This window comes from Mustela erminea, chromosome 2 (genome assembly GCF_009829155.1).
Source record: "Mustela erminea isolate mMusErm1 chromosome 2, mMusErm1.Pri, whole genome shotgun sequence".
In the NCBI taxonomy this organism is placed as follows: domain Eukaryota; kingdom Metazoa; phylum Chordata; class Mammalia; order Carnivora; family Mustelidae; genus Mustela; species Mustela erminea.
Window position 1 is genome coordinate 64,775,019 of NC_045615.1, and position 8,381 is coordinate 64,783,399.

Genomic DNA, 8,381 nt, shown 5'->3' on the forward strand with positions numbered 1-8,381 from the left:
GGGTGTGAGACTGACCTTGGCATCAGAATGAGGGTGACAGCAGGGAAGAGAAAAAGGAGTGGATGGAAAAAGGAATCACCAGTTACTCCTTCATCTGTCTTCCAGTCGTGAGAAAAGCACCCCTTGGGAAACCTGAGTGGCTCAGTGGGTTAAGCCTCTGCCTTCAGCTCAGGTCATGATCCCAGGGTCTTGGGATCGAGCCCCACATCAGACTCCCTGCTCAGCAGGAAGCCTGCTTCCCAATCTCTCCCTCTCTCTCTGCCTGCCTCTCTGCCTACTTGTGATCTCTCTCTCTGTCAAATAAATAAATAAAATCTTTAAAAAAAAAAAAAAAAAGCACCCCTTTAAGAAGTGTGGGGTGTGTACCAAGGAAGTCCTACCCAACCAGGTTTCCTTTTGCAAGACAGATCTTAAAGCTTCACTGAATTTGACTACCTAAAAACACTCTCTGCCATGAAGATCTAAGAAACAAAGAGCAGAAAACCAAATAAAAGCAATTATCAGCAGATGTGTTCGGAGGCCATTTCACACGGTGGCAGCCGGATGTGGGTGAGACTGAACTGAAGGCCTTCCATTTGGTGGAATGGCTTACCCTCCGGTATGACTAAGAGACCTAGATCCATGCCATCCCATGGTGTCATGTGAACATTACTGGTTAATGCTTATTGGCAAGATGATATGATTAACACCAATCTTGGGAAGCAGTCAGCCTTCAAGGAGAGAAGCAATGTTCACCTGAACATAATTTTCTTGCATGAGACAGGTGGAAGCTGGCTGACAACAGGATATCCAGGCAGATGTTTCAAAGTGGAAGAAAGCTGATGCTGAACTGAAGAAATGTCTTGAATGTATAATGAAATACAAATCAAATGAGCAAATGTGTCTGTAAAGCAACATGAGATATCTAAAGATACACCAAGCTTATGTACTTATGGAAACTGAGTTTTTGCTAACCTCAAATATTAATTTTTTAAAAAATCAACTTGATGCTGAATGTGGCAGAAAAAAAAATTTTAATAAAAAGACAATACAACCACTGAAGCTGCATCAACAAAACAAAAAATTTAAATAATCATTACATATTCACAAATTTAAAAACAAAAACAACAACAACAAAAAGGCACTTCTACACATGCAATGTGGAGAGGACTTTTGACCAGAATCTGGTGTTCTCAATCATTTTAGCACCATGAAAATGACCCCAGCCGATGGTGTTTGCTCCTCGCATGAAGCTGAATCCTGAGTTAAAATAAAAACACTAAGTTTCTCCTCATATCTGAGGTCCCCAGTTCAGTGTAGACTCACCAAAAACCCCAACAAAAGTACAAAATTCTTTGCTTTTGTCATTTTGGGGGCCTTGGGATAAGCAACTGGAATTTTTTTTTTTAGAGATTTTATTTACTTATTAGATAGATCCCGCTCGTGGGCGTGCACATACACCACGCATGAGCAGGGGGAGGGGCAGAGGGAGAGGCAGACTCCTGCTGAGCAAGGAGCCTGATGGGAGGCTTGATCCTAGGACCCAAGATTTTTTTTTTTTTAAGATTTATTTATTTATTTATTTGACAGGCAGAGATCACAAGTAGGCAGAGAGGCAGGCAGAAAGAGAGAGGAAGGGTAGCAGGCTACCTGCTGAGCAGAGAGCCCGAGGTGGGGCTCTATCCCAGGACCCTGGGATCATGACCTGAGCCGAAGGCAGAGGCTTTAACCCACTGAGCCACCCAGACGCCCCTAGACCCAAGATCTTGACCTGAGCTGAAGGCAGATGCTTAAGGACTGTACCACCCAAGTGCCCCCACTAAAATTACTTTATTGATCAGGTAAAGAAGGAAAGGGAAAGCATTTGCCTTTACATATTTCTTCTAGTTGAATTTCAGAGAATTCGCCACCCTACAAAATAGCTATGGAGAACTAAAAATGGGCATAATTTTTTTACCCCCTTCCCATCCAGAGGTAAGATCTAAGACACACCTTCACTAAAATCTAAACAATCTCTGTGAATACTCTGACCAATAGATCATTGAAGAAGGGATGTTGAGCCAGTTTCCACGCCAGAAGAACATGGTAGCTCCTATTTCTATCTCTTCAAACACTCACCTCAGGAGAACCAGATACAATATAAAAATTCAACTACGTGAGACTGCCATGCTGTGAGAAAACCCAAGCTTGTCATTTGGAGAGACTTCATGGAGAGACAGATACCTGGCCAGTCCCCACCTGTTCCAGACAAAGCAGTTCAGGCACCCAGACATGGAGTGGGAAGCCATGTTAAACGTTAGCATTTGAGCCTTCAGAGGATTCCAGCACCATGTGTCTCCTGACAGTAAGCACTGAGAAACCCCACATGAGAATTACCGAGGTGAGCAGTCAACCCACTAAATCGTGAGCAATAACATTAAATCATTATTTAAGGTACTAATTTTGACAGGGTTCATTACAGGAACCACCTTAAAAATCTTGGTGTAATTTTCCAGAGTTAAATTCTACAGACATGAGTTGTGAGAGTAGCCTCTAGCCATAGGAAGCTATTTAAATTTGAATTAATTAAAGTTAGATAACAGTTAAAATTCAGTTTCTCAGTCACACTACCACATTGCCAACACTCAACAGTCGCAAGTGGCTGGTGGTTATCTTACTGCATAGAGTTGATTATAGAACATTTCCATTATCATAGAAAGTTCAGTCAGACAGCACTATTGCAGAACAACCCCAGCTATGCCCATGCTTCTCTGTAGAAGGATGAGGCTGCGAAGGAACACTCTGACAATGTTTTCTGTCTACTTACACATAAAACTAATTCAAAGCATAGCTCTAAGATCTAGATCTAACTAAACGGAGGAAAGAAATGAAAAACTAGATTCAAATATAGAGTAAGGTAGATAAAACTTGAGCAGTTTTAATTTTTGAAAATTTAAAAATTTAAAAAATTAAAAAACATGGTTCATGCTTTGAAAAAACAAAACAAAACAAAAACTATTTATTGATGGCAGTTTCCCAGCAGTAACTGGTCCTATGTTGTCGCTGAATATGGGAGAGATTCTTAGAGGAAAAAATCATCTCAAGCTTAGCCTTGCAAAGCTGAGGCAAGCATACTGCTGTAATTGAATAGGACATTATGCAGAATTCATAAAGGCTTTTGCCTGACAGAGAATCATTAAGATAAATCAACTGGAAAGGAACAAGGATCCGGTACCTTGGCATGGATCCATAAAAAATGTTGCTTTTCATTATGAGATTCCCTTTGTTCCTTGTGGAAAATTCTGAATCTACATGGATATGTATGTATATGTCTACATGGGAGAGCTACGGGGAAAATAGACAGTTAAGCACACAGACCAGTTCTGCATATATATATATGCGCATGGCTAAGTCTCTAGAAAGAGGATACTTAAGATGTCATCTTTTTAAATGCCTTTAGGGCAATTTGATGGGTTTTTTTTTTTAGGTAAAGATCAAGCTACACAGTTTCAAAAGTGATGACTTTCTAATGACATTTAAGATGAGAATAAAGTTTAAATCCAGCGTGAGGTGAAGATTCAAGACACATGAGAATGCAAGATATGGGGTATTTCGTTTTATCTTGTGTGGGCCCAGAAAGAATTCCTGCCTGTGCTCCTCTTTTTTATGTCCTCCAGAAGGCTGTTTATCTGCATACAACAATAAGCGTCAACCCACCACCCTCTCCATGAGGGCCGCGTGCTTATTCCTTATTTTAGGATGAAGAGTAAGGGTGTACTTCTAGCTCATTTATAGATATCCTAGGACAAAAATAATGTCTGCAAAAGAGTTCCAAGTTTGCCAATGTGAATACCAAAACTAAAACTAGAGACATCTTTTTCAATACAAATACCAAATTGTCCATATTTTCTAAGAGAAAGCACTTTTGGTTTCCTCCATTCCATATTTGCTGCATGGAGCAGGGAGTGGGGGCAAAGGGTATGCTGGAGGCTAGAACTCCCATCCCAAGAGCCTCAGAGACAAGGCACAGTGTGCAAGTTATCACAGTAACTGGCTAACCGTACATATTTAATTGCCATGGGAACTGTATCTCTAAGGGTCTTTTTATCCCCTGTTTTGATAGAGAGGAATAGTTCCTGCAGCAGCAAAGCATACCAGATAATAGGGAGCCTGCTCCAGTTACTTCAGGAAATGAGCTGAGAGAAATGATCTTAAGTCTAGGCTATAAAGGGCTTTTTATAGTTCTAGCTGAACACACAAATACCATATTCATATGCTAAAATCTTTCCCTTTCTCCCCCTCTTGCCTACATTGAAATTAAAAGAGGTATATATGATAGCCAAAGGAATAGCCCTGCAGCTTTAAAAAAAAAAAAAATGATTTTTTAAATACCTTTGAGCTTAAACCAGGCATGGAAAATTTCAACCCAAAAGATTAAATTTGGAGAAAGTTACTAGCAGATGAGGACTAAAGCTATAATGGAAACCATATTGCAGACACTATTATATATGAGTCATTACTAAAAATGTTGCTTTGTATATACAGTAAGCTATATGTATATACTGCATGCTACAAATTTATTGAGATCAGATCTAGGCATTGTCTTGGAAATGTCCACTAATGTTTGCAAAGCACTGTGACCTTCATAAAAGAAAGATACTATCCTTTCTTATTAGAAGTATTCAGTACAAATTTGTGGCATTGAATTAAGTTTGGATTTCATTATTTTTGATTTTATGATAACTTCATCAGTGCTAGAATTAAGGTTATCTTTTGTGACTACAAAGTCAAGCTCTGATTTCCTTAAATAGTGCCAGCCAGATGCTAGAGATGAAAGTGGACATATTTAATTTGAAACCAGTTGTTTAAATTTAATAAGTTATGTGTGCAAATACATGTTACTGATAGCAAAAAACATTAAACTACCAAAACAGACCATTTTCAGAGAATCTAGCCCTCAATTTTGTGTGATTTGAAACTTAAACCCTCCTCCCCCAATTCAGTAAGGGGTTGGGGCACAGAAAGGAGGAGAAACGGTACAGAGAAGAGAAAGACTGGTCATCAAAAAAGCTCCTTTCCATGGTGTTATCCATCCTGAATGACTAAGAAAAAGCCATTTGCATCTAATATAGAGACCTTGTCAATATAAACCAAATGTAGGAAAAAGTTAAAATGCTCCACAGTATGTAAGTGCCATGGACATAGGGACTTTTATCTATTTATTCACTGCCGTGTCCTCATCAACTATAATAGTGACAACATAACTGGTGCTTGATAAATATTTATTGAATTCTTCCATGAATAACTAAACAACACCAGCTTTATCATTTCACAAGAAACAAGCTGAAGTTCTTTCAAAGAGAAGGACTTCCCATTCCTCCTGTGCTGTCTGGGGTAGAATTAATCATGACCTTTGAAGTGTGTTTTGTCCTTGGTAACTAGGTGAGGAAGCAGCAACAACTGCAACAGGTGTGGGAGCTGAATAGGAATTGGAATCCATATTCCAGGCAGGACCTCCCTTAAATATTTTCAGGTCTGGAAGCAAGAGTATTGTCAAAGCCCTCCAGCCAATGACCACCAAGAAGTCCTCTGCAGCATGATGGGAATTCTGACTCATTGCAACAAGAGAGAACGTTCATCATGGGGAATGTGGGCCTTCTTAGGAGGAGGGTATTGGATTAAATGACTCTGAGGAGAGTTAAGGCAGTGAGACTTTACTAAGGATTGGATACTGGCAGGAAATGGGTATAATTTTATGTTTGAGGATCTTATTATTCTTATCTAGAAAATGAGAAGAGAGTGGAAACTGGGTTCTATGGGTAAAGAAGTAGAAGTCTCTCATTAATAACTAGGAGAAGGGAATGTTTGGTCATTTTTCAGCTTGGAAAAAAAAAAATTGAATTTGAAGCGTAGTTGACACTGGAAAATATTCTTGTCCCCAGAACATGATTCCAGAGTATTCGTGTTTCTGTCTTGCTCCATCACAGGCAGAGACCTGGTCTGATGTTGGTTTTCTCAAAAATTGTCTCTCCCACTGAGAATACCACACCCTGGTCATAACAAGTTAGGCTCCTAGACACCTGAAGCTAGCTCTCTGATGTCCCGGGCTGCTTTCCTCTTTCTCAGGAAGATGTAGGTGGGCCATATATCATTTATCCAAGTATTTAAAAGTGAAAGCTCAACCTGTTGAGTAAAGTGTGTTTTATCCTCCTACCTTGACAAATACATTCATAACAAAACTGAAAAGATAATGTAAAGCTATGGTTTTCATATGACTTAAAGTTGGCAAAAGATTTTGAAAGACAAAATTTACTCACTATACTATGTATCTGACTGTTCCATTGATGAGGCAGTGATGTCTGTATGACTAATAAAAGATCCATATTTTTCACAAATTTTTATGTATTTCATTAAGTGTTCTTACCTCCATTTCAGAAAATCATTAATTATGTTCTTTTTTATTAATTATGTTCTTATAGTGAAGATTTTCACATGTCTTCTAACAGCAATAAAAATCTAACAAATTTTTTTAAAGTAATGATATTTAAGCTACATAAAAATTTGTTTATACCATCATCAAAAATAAAAGAATTAAAATTTTAAATTAAAATTACCTGCATATTTTTTCAAAAACCATGATTCTGTTCTAATATATTCAAAATTAATACAGAAAGCAAAAGACAAAATAAAAAATTATTATGGTGGAATGTTAAAATATCAAATAAAATTATATAAATCAATATAAATTTTAACACTTTAAAAATACAAGTAAATCTTATTAAATATATTTATAAAAACCAAATCATTTGTGGTTCTAACACTCAATGTCCATTCAATTGCCAGTGTAAAAAATTGCTATCACTCTTCACCAATATTCCATCTACACCTACTTGTATAAAATGTAAGTGACAGGAATTGGGATGTTGGAAAGCGATCTACAGCAACCACATACGAACTGTTGAAAAGAGATTGCTAATTTCATAAGTATCTCTAGATCCACAAATTGAAGCGTAAAGAGAAGAAAATGGACTCTAGCACTACTGGGAAATGATACTTCACTATGCAAAGAAGCTATTGCATTTATGCTAGTTGAAAAGCCGATTTTGAAGAGGAAGGGCTTAGTGAGTTAACTCATTTGCCTTTTCTCTTACTTAGGTATCTTTGCCATTCAAATCCTTCCTGCATTCAGCGCAATCCATGTGGCATAGAGATATGGTCACCTTTTCTTTCAAGGATAGAGGGCAAGAGATGAAAAAAGCATTTCATGGGCCCTGGGCTCTGGGTGGTGCTATAATTGCACTGAGCTCCAGAACTCGAAGGGCAGAAGTACCCATCCACTCATAAATTTAAAAATAAATAAATAAATCTGTTTTGTGTGTGTATATTTATGTTAAATCAATTTATCAGTTTACTTCTTGTGTATATATTTATGATAAACAGGGTCTTCCAGAGCACAAAACTTAGTCCAGGGTCCCCTTCTGCTCCCATCCCCTAGATCTTCCTCTTCTCTTTCAACATCAGCCAAGTTTGGCAAGGGAGAGTATCAACAATCCCAAACCAGAACCATTGGAGTTTTCAAAACTCTGTAAAAATGCAAGAAGTTTCTCAGAGCAAAGAAAACATTAGGATTTGAGGGCTGAAACTAGAAGTCTGCAGAAAAAAAGAGCAGGAGTCAGGGAAACAGAGAGAGCAAAAGAGGGAACAAGTGGGTGGGGAGGGGTGCTCAAAAGGGTTCCTCTTCTATTGAATGTCTAAATTTGTAAGATCTTGTTTGGTACAGGTGTGCTCAATAGTTATAGGCGTGGTTCACTCTTCACTGAACCCCTGTTTTTAAGGTACAGCCGACCCTTTAGTAAAATCAATTTTTATGTCTTCCTTATAGTCCATTGGCTGCTCAGTATGGGGAAGACTAGCAAGTTGAATGCCATTGGGAAAATGGGACATAATGGTCCCATTCTGGGAAGGCTCTGATGGAGATGAAGGACCACTGTTGGAGGAAAAGGGGCATTGCCCTCCCACTGCAAATTACCAAGCAGTTTCCCCTGGTGACCAGCAGCAGCAAAGGCACCACAGAAACATATCAAATCTCCTGAGTTATACTTCTTAACACAACTTACTGGAAGGAATCTTCCTATGAGACATAAACAAGGGTTAGGGATGTTTCCTAACCCAGGTTATTCATGAATGTAAAGAAAGTCATTTCTCTTTTAATTCTGTACTGCCAACTTTTTGCAACTCAGAACCCCCCATCCCACTGCTCCCAAATATGCAAAATTTTACTGTAGCAACCCTATTCCTAGGGAACACATTTTTTGCTCTGAGAACCAGACTTTCACTGGGTAGGTAATTCCACCTACTGTAGACAAAATGAGATTCAAGGTCTATCAAATATCATTAGACCAGTAATCTGAACTCCCTAGATC